The following is a 23,264-nucleotide window of genomic DNA, read 5'->3' as shown; positions in this document are numbered from 1 at the left end:
AATCCAGGAAGTTCTCCCTTCCAGGCGAGATGAGGCCTATTTCCGATGAGGCGACTGGAGACTAATGACACCTAACCTCTGGAACTTCGAAAGGGTCTTTCACACCCTTGCTGCAACTCAAGAAGTTCACCGCCATACACGTCTCCACTCGAGAGGAAGCACGATGGTCCCGCCCACATCCAGAGGAGCCCCGTTTCCCCCTCGTAGCTCGAGATGAGGGATCCTTTCCCTGCTTTCAACGGGAAAGAATTCCCGGCGCTCCCGTCGCATCTCAAGAGGAGGCACTCTCAACAGGAAAGGCGAGAGGAACTCCATGGTCGTACCACCATTCCAAGAGTCCCCCAGATGTCTCAGTCCATTCCAGAGGAACCTCTTTGCCCTGCACTGGCTCATCTTTCACGCCGAGGATCGACTCACACCACGGTGGCACGTGGGACAGCCCTGTGGGAAAGCCTCGAGGGAAAGCCTCGAGGGAAAACCACAGATCCTTTGATCCACGCGACGGGAAGCGTGACATTGCTGCTACAGCCTGGAAGGAAAGCGCACGTGCATGCCCCCACTCGAGACGAGGCCTGACTCCCTGGGGAGACTCCAGAAGTACCCAAAGATCCATGTCAGCACATGAGAGGAATCCTCGGTTCCGGCCCTGACTCCACACAAGGTTTGTGGCCCCGGTATCCACGGGAGAGGAATCCCGAGAGGCCACCTAGAAACTCGCATGGGGACTGGCCTCTCCTGAGGCCACCAGGGCGGGTCCCTGAGGTCCACGTCGTAACTCGAGAACACCTGCCGCAACTCGAGAAAATCCAGGAAGTTCTCCCTTCCAGGCGAGATGAGGCCTATTTCCAATGAGGCGTCTGGAGACTAATGACCCCTAACCTCTGGAACTTCGAAAGGGTCTTTCACAACCTTGCTGCAACTCAAGAAGTTCACCGCCATACCCGTCTCCACTCGAGAGGAAGCACGATGGTCCCGCCCACATACAGAGGAGCCCCGTTTCCTCCTCGTAGCTCGAGATGAGGGATCCTTTCCCTGCTTTCCACGGGAAAGAATTCCCGGCGTTCCCGTCGCATCTCAAGAGGAGGCACTCTCAACAGGAAAGGCGAGAGGAACTTCATGGTCGTACCACCATTCCAAGAGTCCCCCAGATGTCTCAGTCCATTCCAGAGGAACCTATTTGCCATGCACTGGCTCATCTTTCACGCCGAGGATCGACTCACACCACGGTGGCACGTGGGACAGCCCTGTGGGAAAGCCTCGAGGGAAAACAACAGATCCTTTGATCCATGCGCCGGGAAGCCTGACATTGCTGCTACAGCCTGGAAGGAAAGCGCACGTGAATGCCCCCATTCGAGACGAGGCCTGACTCCCCTGGGGAGACTCCAGAAGTACCCAAAGTTCCATGTCAGCCCCTGAGAGGAATCCTCGGTTCCGGCCCTGACTCCACACAAGGTTTTTGGCCCCGGTATCGACAGGAAAGGTATCCTGAGAGGCCCCCTAGCAACTCGCATGGGGACTCGCCTTTCCTGAGGCCACCAGGGCGTTTCCCTGAGGTCCCCTTCGTAACTCGAGAACACCTGCCGCAACTCGAGAAAATCCAGGAAGTTCTCCCTTGCAGGCGAGATGAGGCCTATTTCCGATGAGGCGCCTGGAGACTAATGACACCTAACCTCTGGAACTTCGAAAGGGTCTTTCACACCCTTGCTGCAACTCAAGAAGTTCACCGCCATACCCGTCTCCACTCGAGTGGAAGCACGATGGTCTCGCCCACATCCAGAAGAGCCCCGTTTCCCCCTCGTAGCTCGAGATGAGGGATCCTTTCCCTGCTTTCAACGGGAAAGAGTTCCCGGCGTTCCTGTCGCATCTCAAGAGGAGGCACTCTCAACAGGAAAGGCGAGAGGAACTCCATGGTCGTACCACCATTCCAAGAGTCCCCCAGATGTCTCAGTCCATTCCAGAGGAACCTCTTTGCCCTGCACTGGCTCATCTTTCACGCCGAGGATCGACTCACACCACGGTGGCACGTGGGACAGCCCTGTGGGAAAGCCTCGAGGGAAAGCCTCGAGGGAAAACCACAGATCCTTTGATCCACGCGACGGGAAGCGTGACATTGCTGCTACAGCCTGGAAGGACAGCGCACGTGCATGCCCCCACTCGAGACGAGGCCTGACTCCCTGGGGAGACTCCAGAAGTACCCAAAGATCCATGTCAGCCCATGAGAGGAATCCTCGGTTCCGGCCCTGACTCCACACAAGGTTTGTGGCCCCGGTATCCACGGGAGAGGAATCCCGAGAGGCCCCCTAGAAACTCGCATGGGGACTGGCCTTTCCTGAGGCCACCAGGGCGAGTCCCTGAGGTCCCCGTCGTAACTCGATAACACCTGCCGCAACTCGAGAAAATCCAGGAAGTTCTCCCTTCCAGGCGAGATGAGGCCTATTTCCGATGAGGCGTCTGGAGACTAATGACACCTAACCTCTGGAACTTCGAAAGGGTCTTTCACACCCTTGCTGCAACTCAAGAAGTTCACCGCCATACCCGTCTCCACTCGAGAGGAAGCACAATGGTCCCGCCCACATCCAGAGGAGCCCTGTTTCCCCCTCGTAGCTCGAGATGAGGGATCCTTTCCCTGCTTTCAACGGGAAAGAATTCCCGGCGTTCCCGTCGCATCTCAAGAGGAGGCACTCTCAACAGGAAAGGCGAGAGGAACTCCATGGTCGTACCACCATTCCAAGAGTCCCCCAGATGTCTCAGTCCATTCCAGAGGAACCTCTTAACCCTGCACTGGCTCATCTTTCACGCCGAGGATCGACTCACACCACGGTGGCACGTGGGACAGCCCTGTGGGAAAGCATCGAGGGAAAACAACAGATCCTTTGATCCATGCGCCGGGAAGCGTCACATTGCTGCTACAGCCTGGAAGAAAGGCGCACGTGCATGCCCCCACTCGAGACGAGGCCTGACTCCCCTGGGGAGACTCTAGAAGTACCCGAAGTTCCATGTCAGCCCCTGAGAGGAATCCTCGGTTCCGGCCCTGACTCCACACAAGGTTTTTGGCCCCAGTATCGACAGGAGAGGAATCCTGAGAGGCCCCCTAGCAACTCTTATGGGGACTGGCCTTTCCTGAGGCCACCAGGGCGGGTCCCTGAGGTCCCCGTCGTAACTCGAGAACACCTGCCGCAACTCGAGAAAATCCAGGAAGTTCTCCCTTCCAGGCGAGATGAGGCCTATTTCCGATGAGGCGACTGGAGACTAATGACACCTAACCTCTGGAACTTCGAAAGGGTCTTTCACACCCTTGCTGCAACTCAAGAAGTTCACCGCCATACCCGTCTCCACTCGAGAGGAAGCACGATGGTCCCGCCCACATCCAGAGGAGCCCCGTTTCCCCCTCGTAGCTCGAGATGAGGGATCCTTTCCCTGCTTTCAACGGGAAAGAATTCCCGGCGCTCCCGTCGCATCTCAAGAGGAGGCACTCTCAACAGGAAAGGCGAGAGGAACTCCATGGTCGTACCACCATTCCAAGAGTCCCCCAGATGTCTCAGTCCATTCCAGAGGAACCTCTTTGCTCTGCACTGGCTCATCTTTCACGCCGAGGATCGACTCACACCACGGTGGCACGTGGGACAGCCCTGTGGGAAAGCCTCGAGGGAAAGCCTCGAGGGAAAACCACAGATCCTTTGATCCACGCGACGGGAAGCGTGACATTGCTGCTACAGCCTGGAAGGAAAGCGCACGTGCATGCCCCCACTCGAGACGAGGCCTGACTCCCTGGGGAGACTCCAGAAGTACCCAAAGATCCATGTCAGCACATGAGAGGAATCCTCGGTTCCGGCCCTGACTCCACACAAGGTTTTTGGCTCAGGTATCCACGGGAGAGGAATCCCGAGAGGCCACCTAGAAACTCGCATGGGGACTGGCCTTTCCTGAGGCCACCAGGGCGGGTCCCTGAGGTCCACGTCGTAACTCGAGAACACCTGCCGCAACTCGAGAAAATCCAGGAAGTTCTCCCTTCCAGGCGAGATGAGGCCTATTTCCAATGAGGCGTCTGGAGACTAATGACCCCTAACCTCTGGAACTTCGAAAGGGTCTTTCACAACCTTGCTGCAACTCAAGAAGTTCACCGCCATACCCGTCTCCACTCGAGAGGAAGCACAATGGTCCCGCCCACATCCAGAGGAGCCCTGTTTCCCCCTCGTAGCTCGAGATGAGGGATCCTTTCCCTGCTTTCAACGGGAAAGAATTCCCGGCGTTCCCGTCGCATCTCAAGAGGAGGCACTCTCAACAGGAAAGGCGAGAGGAACTCCATGGTCGTACCACCATTCCAAGAGTCCCCCAGATGTCTCAGTCCATTCCAGAGGAACCTCTTTGCCCTGCACTGGCTCATCTTTCACGCCGAGGATCGACTCACACCACGGTGGCACGTGGGACAGCCCTGTGGGAAAGCATCGAGGGAAAACAACAGATCCTTTGATCCATGCGCCGGGATGCGTGACATTGCTGCTACAGCCTGGAAGAAAGGCGCACGTGCATGCCCCCACTCGAGACGAGGCCTGACTCCCCTGGGGAGACTCTAGAAGTACCCAAAGTTCCATGTCAGCCCCTGAGAGGAATCCTCGGTTCCGGCCCTGACTCCACACAAGGTTTTTGGCCCCGGTATCGACAGGAGAGGAATCCTGAGAGGCCCCCTAGCAACTCGTATGGGGACTGGCCTTTCCTGAGGCCACCAGGGCGGGTCCCTGAGGTCCCCGTCGTAACTCGAGAACACCTGCCGCAACTCGAGAAAATCCAGGAAGTTCTCCCTTCCAGGCGAGATGAGGCCTATTTCCGATGAGGCGACTGGAGACTAATGACACCTAACCTCTGGAACTTCGAAAGGGTCTTTCACACCCTTGCTGCAACTCAAGAAGTTCACCGCCATACCCGTCTCCACTCGAGAGGAAGCACGATGGTCCCGCCCACATCCAGAGGAGCCCCGTTTCCCCCTCGTAGCTCGAGATGAGGGATCCTTTCCCTGCTTTCAACGGGAAAGAATTCCCGGCGCTCCCGTCGCATCTCAAGAGGAGGCACTCTCAACAGGAAAGGCGAGAGGAACTCCATGGTCGTACCACCATTCCAAGAGTCCCCCAGATGTCTCAGTCCATTCCAGAGGAACCTCTTTGCTCTGCACTGGCTCATCTTTCACGCCGAGGATCGACTCACACCACGGTGGCACGTGGGACAGCCCTGTGGGAAAGCCTCGAGGGAAAGCCTCGAGGGAAAACCACAGATCCTTTGATCCACGCGACGGGAAGCGTGACATTGCTGCTACAGCCTGGAAGGAAAGCGCACGTGCATGCCCCCACTCGAGACGAGGCCTGACTCCCTGGGGAGACTCCAGAAGTACCCAAAGATCCATGTCAGCACATGAGAGGAATCCTCGGTTCCGGCCCTGACTCCACACAAGGTTTTTGGCGCCGGTATCCACGGGAGAGGAATCCCGAGAGGCCCCCTAGAAACTCGCATGGGGACTGGCCTTTCCTGAGGCCACCAGGGCGGGTCCCTGAGGTCCACGTCGTAACTCGAGAACACCTGCCGCAACTCGAGAAAATCCAGGAAGTTCTCCCTTCCAGGCGAGATGAGGCCTATTTCCAATGAGGCGTCTGGAGACTAATGACCCCTAACCTCTGGAACTTCGAAAGGGTCTTTCACAACCTTGCTGCAACTCAAGAAGTTCACCGCCATACCCGTCTCCACTCGAGAGGAAGCACGATGGTCCCGCCCACATACAGAGGAGCCCCGTTTCCCCCTCGTAGCTCGAGATGAGGGATCCTTTCCCTGCTTTCAACGGGAAAGAATTCCCGGCGTTCCCGACGCATCTCAAGAGGAGGCACTCTCAACAGGAAAGGCGAGAGGAACTTCATGGTCGTACCACCATTCCAAGAGTCCCCCAGATGTCTCAGTCCATTCCAGAGAACCTCTTTGCCCTGCACTGGCTCATCTTTCACGCCGAGGATCGACTCACACCACGGTGGCACGTGGGACAGCCCTCTGGGAAAGCCTCGAGGGAAAGCCTCGAGGGAAAACCACAGATCCTTTGATCCACGCGACGGGAAGCATGACATTGCTGCTACAGCCTGGAAGGAAAGCGCACGTGCATGCCCCCACTTGAGACGAGGCCTGACTCCCCTGGGGAGACTCCAGAAGTACCCAAAGATCCATGTCAGCCCCTGAGAGGAATCCTCGGTTCCGGCCCTGACTCCACACAAGGTTTTTGGCCCTGGTATCGACGGGAGAGGAATCCCGAGAGGCCCCCTAGCAACTAGCATGGGGACTGGCCTCTCCTGAGGCCACCAGGGCGGGTCCCTGAGGTCCCCGTCGTAACTCGAGAACACCTGCCGCAACTCGAGAAAATCCAGGAAGTTCTCCCTTCCAGGCGAGGTGAGGCCTATTTCCGATGAGGCGTCTGGAGACTAATGACACCTAACCTCTGGAACTTCGAAAGGGTCTTTCACACCCTTGCTGCAACTCAAGAAGTTCACCGCCATACCCGTCTCCACTCGAGAGGAAGCACGATGGTCCCGCCCACATCCAGAGGAGCCCCATTTCCCCCTCGTAGCTCGAGATGAGGGATCCTTTCCCTGCTTTCAACGGGAAAGAATTCCCGGCGTTCCCGTCGCATCTCAAGAGGAGGCACTCTCAACAGGAAAGGAGAGAGGAACTCCATGGTCGTACCACCATTCCAAGAGTCCCCCAGATGTCTCAGTCCATTCCAGAGGAACCTCTTTGCCCTGCACTGGCTCATCTTTCACGCCGAGGATCGACTCACACCACGGTGGCACGTGGGACAGCCCTGTGGGAAAGCCTCGAGGGAAAGCCTCGAGGGAAAACCACAGATCCTTTGATCCACGCGACGGGAAGCGTGACATTGCTGCTACAGCCTGGAAGGAAAGCGCACGTGCATGCCCCCACTCGAGACGAGGCCTGACTCCCCTAGGGAGACTCCAGAAGTACCCAAAGATCCATGTCAGCCCCTGAGAGGAATCCTCGGTTCCGGCCCTGACTCCACACAAGGTTTTTGGCCCCGGTATCGACGGGAGAGGAATCCCGAGAGGCCCCCTAGCAACTCGCATGGGGACTGGCCTCTACTGAGGCCACCAGGGCGGGTCCCTGAGGTCCCCGTCGTAACTCGAGAACACCTGCCGCAACTCGAGAAAATCCAGGAAGTTCTCCCTTCCAGGCGAGATGAGGCCTATTTCCGATGAGGCGTCTGGAGACTAATGACACCTAAACTCTGGAACTTCGAAAGTGTCTTTCACACCCTTGCTGCAACTCAAGAAGTTCACCGCCATACCCGTCTCCACTCGATAGGAAGCACGATGGTCCCGCCCACATCGAGAGGAGCCCCGTTTCCCCCTCGTAGCTCGAGATGAGGGATCCTTTCCCTGCTTTCAACGGGAAAGAATTCCCGGCGTTTACCGTCGCATCTCAAGAGGAGGCACTCTCAACAGGAAAGGCGAGAGGAACTCCATGGTCGTACCACCATTCCAAGAGTCCCCCAGATGTCTCAGTCCATTCCAGAGGATCCTCTTTGCCCTGCACTGGCTCATCTTTCACGCCGAGGATCGACTCACACCACGGTGGCACGTGGGACAGCCCTGTGGGAAAGCCTCGAGGGAAAGCCTCGAGGTAAAACCACAGATCCTTTGATCCACGCGACGGGAAGCGTGACATTGCTGCTACAGCCTGGAAGGAAAGCGCACGTGCATGCCCCCACTCGGGACGAGGCCTGACTCCCTGGGGAGACTCCAGAAGTACCCAAAGATCCATGTCAGCCCATGAGAGGAATCCTCGGTTCCGGCCCTGACTCCACACAAGGTTTTTGGCCCCGGTATCGACGGGAGAGGAATCCCGAGAGGCCCCTTAGAAACTCGCATGGGGACTGGCCTTTCCTGAGGCCACCAGGGCGGGTCCCTGAGGTCCCCGTCGTAACTCGAGAACACCTGCCGCAACTCGAGAAAATCCAGGAAGTTCTCCCTTCCAGGCAAGATGAGGCCTATTTCCGATGAGGCGTCTGGAGACTAATGACCCCTAACCTCTGGAACATCGAAAGGGTCTTTCACACCCTTGCTGCAACTCAAGAAGTTCACCGCCATACCCGTCTCCACTCGAGAGGAAGCACGATGGTCCCAGCCCACATACAGAGGAGCCCCGTTTCCCCCTCGTAGCTCGAGATGAGGGATCCTTTCCCTGCTTTCAACGGGAAAGAATTCCCGGCGTTCCCGTCGCATCTCAAGAGGAGGCACTCTCAACAGGAAAGGCGAGAGGAACTCCATGGTCGTACCACCTTTTCAAGAGTCCCCCAGATGTCTCAGTCCATTCCAGAGGACCTCTTTGCCCTTCACTGGCTCATCTTTCACGCCGAGGATCGACTCACACCACGGTGGCATGTGGGACAGCCCTGTGGGAAAGCCTCGAGGGAAAACCACAGATCCTTTGATCCACGCGACGGTAAGCGTGACATTGCTGCTACAGCCTGGAAGGAAAGCACACGTACATGCCCCCACTGGATACGAGGCCTGACTCCCCTGGGGAGACTCCAGAAGTACCCAAAGTTCCATGTCAGCCCCTGAGAGGTATCCTCGTTTCCGGCCCTGACTCCACACAAGGTTTTTGGCCCCGGTATCGACAGGAGAGGTATCCTGAGAGGCCCCCTAGCAACTCGCATGCGGACTGGCCTGTCCTGAGGCCACCAGGGCGTTTCCCTGAGGTCCCCGTCGTAACTGGGGAACACCTGCCGCAACTCGAGAAAATCCAGGAAGTTCTCCCTTCCAGGCGAGATGAGGCCTATTTCCGATGAGGCGACTGGAGACTAATGACACCTAACCTCTGGAACTTCGAAAGGGTCTTTCACACCCTTGCTGCAACTCAAGAAGTTCACCGCCATACCCGTCTCCACTCGAGAGGAAGCACGATGGTCCCGCCCACATCCAGAAGAGCCCCGTTTCCCCCTCGTAGCTCGAGATGAGGGATCCTTTCCCTGCTTTCAACGGGAAAGAATTCCCGGCGTTCCCGTCGCATCTCAAGAGGAGGCACTCTCAACAGGAAAGGCGAGAGGAACTCCATGGTCGTACCACCATTCCAAGAGTCCCCCAGAGGTCTCAGTCCATTCCAGAGGAACCTCTTTGCCTTGCACTGGCTCATCTTTCACACCGAGGATCGACTCACACCACGGTGGCACGTGGGACAGCCCTGTGGGAAAGCCTCGAGGGAAAGCCTCGAGGGAAAACCACAGATCCTTTGATCCACGCGACGGGAAGCGTGACATTGCTGCTACAGCCTGGAAGGAAAGCGCACGTGCATGCCCCCACTCGAGACGAGGCCTGACTCCCCTGGGGAGACTCCAGAAGTACCCAAAGATCCATGTCAGCCCCTGAGAGGAATCCTCGGTTCCGGCCCTGACTCCACACAAGGTTTTTGGCCCCGGTATCGACAGGAGAGGAATCCTGAGAGGCCCCCTAGCAACTCGTATGGGGACTGGCCTTTCCTGAGGCCACCAGGGCGGGTCCCTGAGGTCCCCGTCGTAACTCGAGAACACCAGCCGCAACTCGAGAAAATCCAGGAAGTTCTCCCTTCCAGGCGAGATGAGGCCTATTTCCGATGAGGCGACTGGAGACTAATGACACCTAACCTCTGGAACTTCGAAAGGGTCTTTCACACCCTTGCTGCAACTCAAGAAGTTCACCGCCATACCCGTCTCCACTCGAGAGGAAGCACGATGGTCCCGCCCACATCCAGAGGAGCCCCGTTTCCCCCTCGTAGCTCGAGATGAGGGATCCTTTCCCTGCTTTCAACGGGAAAGAATTCCCGGCGCTCCCGTCGCATCTCAAGAGGAGGCACTCTCAACAGGAAAGGCGAGAGGAACTCCATGGTCGTACCACCATTCCAATAGTCCCCCAGATGTCTCAGTCCATTCCAGAGGAACCTCTTTGCTCTGCACTGGCTCATCTTTCACGCCGAGGATCGACTCACACCACGGTGGCACGTGGGACAGCCCTGTGGGAAAGCCTCGAGGGAAAGCCTCGAGGGAAAACCACAGATCCTTTGATCCACGCGACGGGAAGCGTGACATTGCTGCTACAGCCTGGAAGGAAAGCGCACGTGCATGCCCCCACTCGAGACGAGGCCTGACTCCCTGGGGAGACTCCAGAAGTACCCAAAGATCCATGTCAGCACATGAGAGGAATCCTCGGTTCCGGCCCTGACTCCACACAAGGTTTTTGGCTCCGGTATCCACGGGAGAGGAATCCCGAGAGGCCACCTAGAAACTCGCATGGGGAATGGCCTTTCCTGAGGCCACCAGGGCGGGTCCCTGAGGTCCACGTCGTAACTCGAGAACACCTGCCGCAACTCGAGAAAATCCAGGAAGTTCTCCCTTCCAGGCGAGATGAGGCCTATTTCCAATGAGGCGTCTGGAGACTAATGACCCCTAACCTCTGGAACTTCGAAAGGGTCTTTCACAACCTTGCTGCAACTCAAGAAGTTCACCGCCATACCCGTCTCCACTCGAGAGGAAGCACGATGGTCCCGCCCACATACAGAGGAGCCCCGTTTCCCCCTCGTAGCTCGAGATGAGGGATCCTTTCCCTGCTTTCAACGGGAAAGAATTCCCGGCGTTCCCGACGCATCTCAAGAGGAGGCACTCTCAACAGGAAAGGCGAGAGGAACTTCATTGTCGTACCACCATTCCAAGAGTCCCTCAGATGTCTCAGTCCATTCCAGAGGAACCTCTTTGCCCTGCACTGGCTCATCTTTCACGCCGAGGATCGACTCACACCACGGTGGCACGTGGGACAGCCCTGCGGGAAAGCCTCGAGGGAAAACCACAGATCCTTTGATCCACGCGACGGGAAGCATGACATTGCTGCTACAGCCTGGAAGGAAAGCGCACGTGCATGCCCCCACTCGAGACGAGGCCTGACTCCCCTGGGGAGACTCCAGAAGTACCCAAAGATCCATGTCAGCCCCTGAGAGGAATCCTCGGTTCCGGCCCTGACTCCACACAAGGTTTTTGGCCCCGGTATCGACGGGAGAGGAATCCCGAGAGGCCCCCTAGCAACTAGCATGGGGACTGGCCTCTCCTGAGGCCACCAGGGCGGGTCCCTGAGGTCCCCGTCGTAACTCGAGAACACCTGCCGCAACTCGAGAAAATCCAGGAAGTTCTCCCTTCCAGGCGAGGTGAGGCCTATTTCCGATGAGGCGTCTGGAGACTAATGACACCTAACCTCTGGAACTTCGAAAGGGTCTTTCACACCCTTGCTGCAACTCAAGAAGTTCACCGCCATACCCGTCTCCACTCGAGAGGAAGCACGATGGTCCCGCCCACATCCAGAGGAGCCCCATTTCCCCCTCGTAGCTCGAGATGAGGGATCCTTTCCCTGCTTTCAACGGGAAAGAATTCCCGGCGTTCCCGTCGCATCTCAAGAGGAGGCACTCTCAACAGGAAAGGCGAGAGGAACTCCATGGTCGTACCACCATTCCAAGAGTCCCCCAGATGTCTCAGTCCATTCCAGAGGAACCTCTTTGCCCTGCACTGGCTCATCTTTCACGCCGAGGATCGACTCACACCACGGTGGCACGTGGGACAGCCCTGTGGGAAAGCCTCGAGGGAAAACCACAGATCCTTTGATCCACGCGACGGGAAGCGTGACATTGCTGCTACAGCCTGGAAGGAAAGCGCACGTGCATGCCCCCACTCGAGACGAGGCCTGACTCCCCTGGGGAGACTCCAGAAGTACCCAAAGGTCCATGTCAGCCCCTGAGAGGAATCCTCGGTTCCGGCCCTGACTCCACACAAGGTTTTTGGCCCCGGTATCGACGGGAGAGGAATCCCGAGAGGCCCCCTAGCAACTCGCATGGGGACTGGCCTCTACTGAAGCCACCAGGGCGGGTCCCTGAGGTCCCCGTCGTAACTCGAGAACACCTGCCGCAACTCGAGAAAATCCAGGAAGTGCTCCCTTCCAGGCGAGATGAGGCCTATTTCCGATGAGGCGTCTGGAGACTAATGACACCTAACCTCTGGAACTTCGAATGGGTCTTTCACACCCTTGCTGCAACTCAAGAAGTTCACCGCCATACCTGTCTCCACTCGATAGGAAGCACGATGGTCCCGCCCACATCGAGAGGAGCCCCGTTTCCCCCTCGTAGCTCGAGATGAGGGATCCTTTCCCTGCTTTCAACGGGAAAGAATTCCCGGCATTCCCGTCGCATCTCAAGAGGAGGCACTCTCAACAGGAAAGGCGAGAGGAACTCCATGGTCGTACCACCATTCCAAGAGTCCCCCAGATGTCTCAGTCCATTCCAGAGGAACCTCTTTGCCCTGCACTGGCTCATCTTTCACGCCGAGGATCGACTCACACCACGGTGGCACGTGGGACAGCCCTGTTTGAAAGCCTCGAGGGAAAGCCTCGAGGTAAAACCACAGATCCTTTGATCCACGCGACGGGAAGCGTGACATTGCTGCTACAGCCTGGAAGGAAAGCGCACGTGCATGCCCCCACTCGAGACGAGGCCTGACTCCCTGGGGAGACTCCAGAAGTACCCAAAGATCCATGTCAGCCCATGAGAGGAATCCTCGGTTCCGTCCCTGACTCCACACAAGGTTTTTGGCCCCGGTATCGACGGGAGAGGAATCCCGAGAGGCCCCCTAGCAACTCGCATGGGGACTGGCCTCTCCTGAGGCCACCAGGGCGGGTCCCTGAGGTCCCCGTCGTAACTCGAGAACACCTGCCGCAACTCGAGAAAATCCAGGAAGTTCTCCCTTCCAGGCGAGATGAGGCCTATTTCCGATGAGGCGTCTGGAGACTAATGACACCTAACCTCTGGAACTTCGAAAGGGTCTTTCACACCCTTGCTGCAACTCAAGAAGTTCACCGCCATACCCGTCTCCACTCGAGAGGAAGCACGATGGTCCCGCCCACATCCAGAGGAGCCCCGTTTCCCCCTCGTAGCTCGAGATTAGGGATCCTTTCCCTGCTTTCAACGGGAAAGAATTCCCGGCGTTCCCTTCGCATCTCAAGAGGAGGCACTCTCAACAGGAAAGGCGAGAGGAACTCCATGGTCGTACCACCATTCCAAGAGTCCCCCAGATGTCTCAGTCCATTCCAGAGGAACCTCTTTGCCCTGCACTGGCTCATCTTTCACGCCGAGGATCGACTCACACCACGGTGGCACGTGGGACAGCCCTGTGGGAAAGCCTCGAGGGAAAGCCTCGAGGGAAAACCACAGATCCTTTGATCCACGGGACGGGAAGCGTGACATTGCTGCTACAGCCTGGAAGGAAAGCGCACGTGCATGCCCCCACTCGAGACGAGGCCTGACTCCCTGGGGAGACTCCAGAAGTACCCAAAGATCCATGTCAGCCCATGAGAGGAATCCTCGGTTCCGGCCCTGACTCCACACAAGGTTTTTGGCCCCGGTATCGACGGGAGAGGAATCCCGAGAGGCCCCCTAGAAACTCGCATGGGGACTGGCCTTTCCTGAGGCCACCAGGGCGGGTCCCTGAGGTCCCCGTCGTAACTCGACAACACCTGCCGCAACTCGAGAAAATCCAGGAAGTTCTCCCTTCCAGGCAAGATGAGGCCTATTTCCAATGAGGCGTCTGGAGACTAATGACCCCTAACCTCTGGAACTTCGAAAGGGTCTTTCACACCCTTGCTGCAACTCAAGAAGTTCACCGCCATACCCGTCTCCACTCGAGAGGAAGCACGATGGTCCCAGCCCACATACAGAGGAGCCCCGTTTCCCCCTCGTAGCTCGAGATGAGGGATCCTTTCCCTGCTTTCAACGGGAAAGAATTCCCGGCGTTCCCGTCGCATCTCAAGAGGAGGCACTCTCAACAGGAAAGGCGAGAGGAACTCCATGGTCGTACCACCATTCCAAGAGTCCCCCAGATGTCTCAGTCCATTCCAGAGGACCTCTTTGCCCTTCACTGGCTCATCTTTCACGCCGAGGATCGACTCACACCACGGTGGCATGTGGGACAGCCCTGTGGGAAAGCCTCGAGGGAAAACCACAGATCCTTTGATCCACGCGACGGGAAGCGTGACATTGCTGCTACAGCCTGGAAGGAAAGCACACGTACATGCCCCCACTCGAGACGAGGCCTGACTCCCCTGGGGAGACTCCAGAAGTACCCAAAGTTCCATGTCAGACCCTGAGAGGAATCCTCGGTTCCGGCCCTGACTCCACACACGGTTTTTGGCCCCGGTATCGACAGGAGAGGTATCCTGAGAGGCCCCCTAGCAACTCGCATGGGGACTGGCCTGTCCTGAGGCCACCAGGGCGTTTCCCTGAGGTCCCCGTCGTAACTGGAGAACACCTGCCGCAACTCGAGAAAATCCAGGAAGTTCTCCCTTCCAGGCGAGATGAGGCCTATTTCCGATGAGGCGTCTGGAGACTAATGACACCTAACCTATGGAACTGCGAAAGGGTATTTCACACCCTTGCTGCAACACAAGAAGTTCACCGCCATACCCGTCTCCACTCGAGAGGAAGCACGATTGTCCAGCCCACATCCAGAGGATCACGTGTCCCCCTCGTAGCTCGAGATGAGGGATCCTTTCAATGCTTTCAACGGGAAAGAATTCCCCGCGTTCCCGTCGCATCTCAAGAGGAGGTACTCTCAACAGGAAAGGCGAGAGGAACTCTATGGTCGTACCACCATGCCAAGAGTCCCCCCAATGTCTCAGTCCATTCCAGAGGAACCTCTTTGCCCTGCACCGGCTCATCTTTAACGCCAAGGATCGACTCACACCACGGTGGCACGTGGGACAGCCCTGTGGGAAAGCCTCGAGGGAAAACCACAGATCCTTTGATCCACGGGACGGGAAGCGTGACATTGCTGCTACAGCCTGGAAGGAAAGCGCACGTGCATGCCCCCACTCGAGACGAGGCCTGACTCCCCTGGGGAGACTGTAGAAGTACCCAAAGATCCATGTCAGCCCCTGAGAGGAATCCTCGTTTCCGGCCCTGCCTCCACACAAGGTTTTTGGCCCCGGTATAGACGGGAGAGGAATCCCGTGAGGCCCCCTAGCAACTCGCATGGGGACTGGCCTCTCCTGAGTCCACCAGGGCGGGTCCCTGATGTCCCCGTCGTAACGCGAGAACACCTGCCGCAACTCGAGAAATTCCAGGAAGTTCTCCCTTCCAGGCGAGATGAGGCCTATTTCCGATGAGGCGTCTGGAGACTAATGACACCTAACCTCTGGAACTTCGAAAGGGTCTTTCACACCCTTGCTGCAACTCAAGAAGTTCACCTCCATACCCGTCTCCACTCGAGAGGAAGCACGATGGTCCCGCCCACATCCAGAGGAGCCCCGTTTCCCCCTCGTAGCTCGAGAGGAGGGATCCTTTCCCTGCTTTCAACGGGAAAGAATTCCCGGCGTTCCCGTCGCATCTCAAGAGGAGGCACTCTCAACAGGAAAGGCGAGAGGAACTCCATGGTCGTACCACCATTCCAAGAGTCCCCCAGATGTCTCAGTCCATTCCAGAGGAACCTCTTTGCCCTGCACTGGCTCATCTTTCACGCCGAGGATCGACTCACACCACGGTGGCACGTGGGACAGCCCTGTGGGAAAGCCTCGAGGGAAAGCCTCGAGGGAAAACCACAGATCCTTTGATCCACGCGACGGGAAGCGTGACATTGCTGCTACAGCCTGGAAGGAAAGCGCACGTGCATGCCCCCACTCGAGACGAGGCCTGACTCCCCTGGGGAGACTCCAGAAGTACCCAAAGATCCATGTCAGCCCCTGAGAGGAATCCTCGGTTCCGGCCCTGACTCCACACAAGGTTTTTGGCCCCGGTATCGACGGGAGAGGAATCCCGAGAGGCCCCCTAGCAACTCGCATGGGGACTGGCCTCTACTGAGGCCACCAGGGCGGGTCCCTGAGGTCCCCGTCGTAACTCGAGAACACCTGCCGCAACTCGAGAAAATCCAGGAAGTTCTCCCTTCCAGGCGAGATGAGGCCTATTTCCGATGAGGCGTCTGGAGACTAATGACACCTAACCTCTGGAACTTCGAAAGGGTCTTTCACACCCTTGCTGCAACTCAAGAAGTTCACCGCCATACCGGTCTCCACTCGAGAGGAAGCACGATGGTCCCGCCCACATCCAGAGGAGCCCCGTTTCCCCCTCGTAGCTCGAGATGAGGGATCCTTTCCCTGCTTTCAATGGGAAAGAATTCCCGGCGTTCCCGTCGCATCTCAAGAGGAGGCACTCTCAACAGGAAAGGCGAGAGGAACTCCATGGTCGTACCACCATTCCAAGAGTCCCCCAGATGTCTCAGTCCATTCCAGAGGAACCTCTTTGCCCTGCACTGGCTCATCTTTCACGCCGAGGATCGACTCACACCACGGTGGCACGTGGGACAGCCCTGCGGGAAAGCCTCGAGGGAAAACCACAGATCCTTTGATCCACGCGACGGGAAGCATGACATTGCTGCTACAGCCTGGAAGGAAAGCGCACGTGCATGCCCCCACTCGAGACGAGGCCTGACTCCCCTGGGGAGACTCCAGAAGTACCCAAAGATCCATGTCAGCCCCTGAGAGGAATCCTCGGTTCCGGCCCTGACTCCACACAAGGTTTTTGGCCCCGGTATCGACGGGAGAGGAATCCCGAGAGGCCCCCTAGCAACTCGCATGGGGACTGGCCTCTCCTGAGGCCACCAGGGCGGGTCCCTGAGGTCCCCGTCGTAACTCGAGAACACCTGCCGCAACTCGAGAAAATCCAGGAAGTTCTCCCTTCCAGGCGAGATGAGGCCTATTTCCGATGAGGCGTCTGGAGACTAATGACACCTAACCTCTGGAACTTCGAAAGGGTCTTTCACACCCTTGCTGCAACTCAAGAAGTTCACCGCCATACCCGTCTCCACTCGAGAGGAAGCACGATGGTCCCGCCCACATCCAGAGGAGCCCCATTTCCCCCTCGTAGCTCGAGATGAGGGATCCTTTCCCTGCTTTCAACGGGAAAGAATTCCCGGCGTTCCCGTTGCATCTCAAGGGGAGGCACTCTCAACAGGAAAGGCGAGAGGAACTCCATGGTCGTACCACCATTCCAAGAGTCCCCCAGATGTCTCAGTCCATTCCAGAGGAACCTCTTTGCCCTGCACTGGCTCATCTTTCACGCCGAGGATCGACTCACACCACGGTGGCACGTGGGACAGCCCTGTGGGAAAGCCTCGAGGGAAAGCCTCGAGGGAAAACCACAGATCCTTTGATCCACGCGACGGGAAGCGTGACATTGCTGCTACAGCCTGGAAGGAAAGCGCACGTGCATGCCCCCACTCGAGACGAGGCCTGACTCCCCTGGGGAGACTCCGGAAGTACCCAAAGATCCATGTCAGCCCCTGAGAGGAATCCTCGGTTCCGTCCCTGACTCCACACAAGGTTTTTGGCCCCGGTATCGACGGGAGAGGAATCCCAAGCGGCCCCCTAGCAACTCGCATGGGGACTGGCCTCTCCTGAGGCCATCAGGGCGGGTCCCTGAGGTCCCCGTCGTAACTCGAGAACACCTGCCGCAACTCGAGAAAATCCAGGAAGTTCTCCCTTCCAGGCGAGATGAGGCCTATTTCCGATGAGGCGTCTGGAGACTAATGACACCTAACCTCTGGAACTTCGAAAGGGTCTTTCACACCCTTGCTGCAACTCAAGAAGTTCACCGCCATACCCGTCTCCACTCGAGAGGAAGCATGATGGTCCCGCCCACATCCAGAAGAGCCCCGTTTCCCCCTCGTAGCTCGAGATGAGGGATCCTTTCCCTGCTTTCAACGGGAAATAATTCCCGGCGTTCCCATCGCATCTCAAGAGGAGGCACTCTCAACAGGAAAGCCGAGAGGAACTCCATGGTCGTACCACCATTCCAAGAGTCCCCCAGATGTCTCAGTCCATTCCAGAGGAACCTCTTTGCCCTGCACTGGCTCATCTTTCACGCCGAGGATCGACTCACACCACGGTGGCACGTGGGACAGCCCTGTGGGAAAGCCTCGATGGAAAGCCTCGAGGGAAAACCACAGATCCTTTGATCCACGCGACGGGAAGCGTGACATTGCTGCTACAGCCTGGAAGGAAAGCGCACGTGCATGCCCCCACTCGAGACGAGGCCTGACTCCCCTGGGGAGACTCCAGAAGTACCCAAAGATCCATGTCAGCCCCTGAAAGGAATCCTCGGTTCCGGCCCTGACTCCACACAAGGTTTTTGGCCCCGGTATCGACGGGAGAGGAATCCCGAGAGGCCCCCTAGCAACTCGCATGGGGACTGGCCTCTCCTGAGGCCATCAGGGCGGGTCCCTGAGGTCCCCGTCGTAACTCGAGAACACCTGCCGCAACTCGAGAAAATCCAGGAAGTTCTCCCTTCCAGGCGAGATGAGGCCTATTTCCGATGAGGCGTCTGGAGACTAATGACACCTAACCTCTGGAATTTCGAAAGGGTCTTTCACACCCTTGCTGCAACTCAAGAAGTTCACCGCCATACCCGTATCCACTCGAGAGGAAGCACGATGGTCCCGCCCACATCCAGAGGAGCCACGTTTCCCCCTCGTAGCTCGAGATGAGGGATCCTTTCCCTGCTTTCAACGGGAAAGAATTCCCGGCGTTCCCGTCGCATCTCAAGAGGAGGCACTCTCAACAGGAAAGGCGAGAGGAACTCCATGGTCGTACCACCATTCCAAGAGTCCCCCAGATGTCTCAGTCCATTCCAGAGGAACCTCTTTGCCCTGCACTGGCTCATCTTTCACGCCGAGGATCGACTCACACCACGGTGGCACGTGGGACAGCCCTGTGGGAAAGCCTCGAGGGAAAGCCTCGAGGGAAAACCACAGATCCTTTGATCCACGCGACGGGAAGCGTGACATTGCTGCTACAGCCTGGAAGGAAAGCACACGTACATGCCCCCACTCGAGACGAGGCTTGACTCCCCTGGGGAGACTCCAGAAGTACCCAAAGTTCCATGTCAGCCCCTGAGAGGAATCCTCGGTACCGGCCCTGACTCCACACAAGGTTTTTGGCCCCGGTATCGACAGGAGAGGTATCCTGAGAGGCCCCCTAGCAACTCGCATGCGGACTGGCCTGTCCTGAGGCCACCAGGGCGTTTCCCTGAGGTCCCTGTCGTAACTGGAGAACACCTGCCGCAACTCGAGAAAATCCAGGAAGTTCTCCCTTCCAGGCGAGATGAGGCCAATTTCCGATGAAGCGTCTGGAGACTAATGACACCTAACCTCTGGAACTTCGAAAAGGTCTTTCACTCCCTTGCTGCAACTCAAGAAGTTCACCGCCATACCCGTCTCCACTCGAGAGGAAGCACGATGGTCCCGCCCACATCCAGAGGAGCCCCGTTTCCCCCTCGTAGCTCGAGATTAGGGATCCTTTCCCTGCTTTCAACGGGAAAGAATTCCCGGCGTTCCCGTCGCATCTCAAGAGGAGGCACTCTCAACAGGAAAGGCGAGAGGAACTCCATGGTCGTACCACCATTCCAAGAGTCCCCCAGATGTCTCAGTCCATTCCAGAGGAACCTCTTTGCCCTGCACTGGCTCATCTTTCACGCCGAGGATCGACTCACACCACGGTGGCACGTGGGACAGCCCTGTGGGAAAGCCTCGAGGGAAAGCCTCGAGGGAAAACCACAGATCCTTTGATCCACGCGACGGGAAGCGTGACATTGCTGCTACAGCCTGGAAGGAAAGCGCACGTGCATGCCCCCACTCGAGACGAGGCCTGACTCCCTGGGGAGACTCCAGAAGTACCCAAAGATCCATGTCAGCCCATGAGAGGAATCCTCGGTTCCGGCCCTGACTCCACACAAGGTTTTTGGCCCCGGTATCCACGGGAGAGGAATCCCGAGAGGCCCCCTAGCAACTCGCATGGGGACTGGCCTTTCCTGAGGCCACCAGGGCGGGTCCCTGAGGTCCCCGTCGTACCTCAAGAACACCTGCCGCAACTCGAGAAAATCCAGGAAGTTCTCCCTTCCAGGCGAGATGAGGATTATTTCCGATGAGGCGTCTGGAGACTAATGACACCTAACATCTGGAACTTCGAAAGGGTCTTTCACACCCTGGCAGCAACTGAAGAAGTTCACCGCCATATCCGTCTCCACTCGAGAGGAAGCACGATGGTCCTGCCCACATCCAGAGGAGCCCCGTTTCCCCCTCGTAGCTCGAGATGAGGGACCCATTCCCTGCTTTCAACGAGAAAGATTTCCCGGCTTTCCCATTGCATCTCAAGAGGAGGCACTCTCAACAGAAAGGCGAGTGGAACTCCATGGTCGTACCACCATTACAAGAGTCCCCCAGATGTCTCAGTCCATTCCAGAGGAAACTCTTTGCCCTGCACTGGCTCATCGTTCACGCCGAGGATCGACTCACACCACGGTGGCACGTGGGACAGCCCTGTGGGAAAGCCTCGAGGGAAAACCACAGATCCTTTGATCCACACCAGGGGAAGCGTGACATTTCTGCTACAGCCTAGAAGGAAAGCGCACGTGCATGCCCCCACTCGAGACGAGGCCTGACTCCCCTGGGGAGACTCCAGAAGTACCCAAAGATCCATGTCAGCCCCTGAGAGGAATCCTCGGTTCGGGCCCTGACTCCACACAAGGTTTTTAGCCCCGGTATCGACGGAAGAGGAATCCCGAGAGGCCCCCTAGCAACTCGCATGGGGACTGGCCTTTCCTGAGGCCACCAGGGCGGGTCCCTGAGGTCCCCGTCGTAACTCGAGAACACCTGCCGCAACTCGAGAAAATCCAGGAAGTTCTCCCTTCCAGGCGAGATGAGGCCTATTTCCGATGAGGCGTCTGGAAACTAATGACACGTAAACTCTGGAACTTCGAAAGGGTCTTTCACACCCTTGCTGCAACTCAAGAAGTTCACCGCCATACCCGTCTCCACTCGACCGGAAACACGATGGTCCCGCCCACATCCAGAGGAGCCCCGTTTCACCCTCGTAGCTCGAGATGAGGGATCCTTTCCCTGCTTTCAACGGGAAAGAATTCCCGGCGTTCCCGTCGCATCTCAAGAGGAGGCACTCTCAACAGGAAAGGCGAGAGGAACTCCATGGTCGTACCACCATTGAAGAGTCCCCCAGATGTCTCAGTCCATTCCAGAGGAACCTCTTTGCCCTGCACTGGCTCATCTGTCACGCCGAGGATCGACTCACACTACGGTGGCACGTGGGACAGCCCTGTGGGAAAGCCTCGAGGGAAAGCCTCCAGGGAAAACCACAGATCCTTTGATCCACGCGACGGGAAGTGTGACATTGCTGCTACAGCCTGGAAGGAAACCGCACGTGCATGCCCCCACTCGAGACGAGGTCTGACTCCCCTGGGGAGACTCCAGAAGTACCCAAAGATCCATGTCAACCCTTGAGAGGAATCCTCGGTTCCGGCCCTGACTCCACACAAGGTTTTTGGCCCCGGTATCGACGGGAGAGGAATCCGAGAGTCCACCTAGCAACTCGCATGGGGACTAGCCTCTCCTGATGCCACCAGGGCGGGTCCCTGAGGTCCCCGTCGTAACTCGAGAACACCTGCCGCAACTCGAGAAAATCCAGGAAGTTCTCCCTTCCAGGCGAGATGAGGCCTATTTCCGATGAGGCGTCTGGAGACTAATGACACCTAAGCTCTGGAACTTCGAAAGGGTCTTTCACTCCCTTGCTGCAACTCAAGAAGTTCACCGCCATACCCGTCTCCACTCGAGAGGAAGCACGATGGTCCCGCCCACATCCAGAGGAGCCCCATTTCCCCCTCGTAGCTCGAGATGAGGGATCCTTTCCCTGCTTTCAACGAGAAAGAAATCCCGGCGTTCCTGTCGCATCTCAAGAGGAGGCACTCTCAACAGGAAAGACGAGAGGAACTCCATGGTCGTACCACCATTCCAAGAGTCTCCCAGATGTCTCAGTCCATTCCAGAGGAACCTCTTTGCCCTGCACTGGCTCATCTTTCAGGCTGAGGATCGACGCACACCACGGTGGCACGTGGGACAGCCCTGTGGGAAAGCCTCGAGGGAAAACCACAGATCCTTTGATCCACATGATGGGAAGCGTGAAATTGCTGCTACAGCCTGGAAGGAAAGCGCACGTGCATGCCCCCACACGAGACGAGGCCTGACTCCCCTGGGGAGACTCCAGAAGTACCCAAAGATCCATGTCAGCCCCTGAGAGGAGTTCTTGGTTCCGGCCCTGACTCCACACAAGGTTTTTGGCCCCGGTATCGATGGGAGAGGAAACCCGAGAGGCCCCCTACCAACTCGCACGGGGACTGGCCTTTCCTGAGGCCACCAGGACGGGTGCCTGAGGTCCCCGTCGTAACTCGAGAACACCTGGCGCAACTCGAGAAATTCCACGAAGTTCTCCCTTCCAGGCAAGATGAGGCCTACTTCGGATGAGGCGTCTGGAGACTAATGACACCTAACCTCTCGAATTTCGAAAGGGTCTTTCACACCCTTGCTGCAACTCAAGAAGTTCACTGCCATACCCGTCTCCACTCGAGAGGAAGCTCGACGGTCCCGCCCACATCCAGAGGAGCCCCGTTTCCCCCTCGTAGCTCAAGATGAGGGATCCTTTCCCTGCTTTCAACGGGAAAGAATTCCCGGCGTTCCCGTCGCATCTCAAGAGGAGGCACTCTCAACAGGAAAGGCGAGAGGAACTCCATGGTCGTACCACCATTCCAAGAGTCCCCCAGATGTCTCAGTCCATTCCAGAGGAATCTCTTTGCCCTGCACTGGCTCATCTTTCACGCCGAGGATCGACTCACACCACGGTGGCACGTGGGACAGCCCTGTGGGAAAGCCTCGAGGGAAAGCCTCGAGGGAAAACCACAGATCGCTTGATCCACGAGACGGGAAGCGTGACATTGCTGCTACAGCCTGGAAAGAAAGCGCACGTGCATGCCCCCACTCGAGACGAGGCCTGACTCCCCTGGGGAGCCTCCAGAAGTACCCAAAGATCCATGTCAGTTCCTGAGAGGAGTTCTTGGTTCCGGCCCTGACTCCACACAAGGTTTTTGGCCCCGGTATCGACGGGAGAGGAATCCCGAGAGGCCCCCTAGCAACTCGCATGGGGACTGGCCTCTCCTGAGGCCACCAGGGCGGGTCCCTGAGGTCCCCGTCGTAACTCGAGAACACCTGCCACAAATCGAGAAAATCCAGGAAGTTCTCCCTTCCAGGCGAGATGAGGCCTATTTCCGATGAGGCGTCTGGAGACTAATGACACCTAACCTCTGGAACTTCGAAAGGGTCTTTCACA

Source organism: Capricornis sumatraensis, chromosome 6, assembly GCF_032405125.1.
Source record: "Capricornis sumatraensis isolate serow.1 chromosome 6, serow.2, whole genome shotgun sequence".
Lineage (NCBI taxonomy): Eukaryota > Metazoa > Chordata > Mammalia > Artiodactyla > Bovidae > Capricornis > Capricornis sumatraensis.
The sequence above is the reverse complement of the archived record's forward strand: the minus strand, read 5'-3'. Positions refer to the sequence as shown.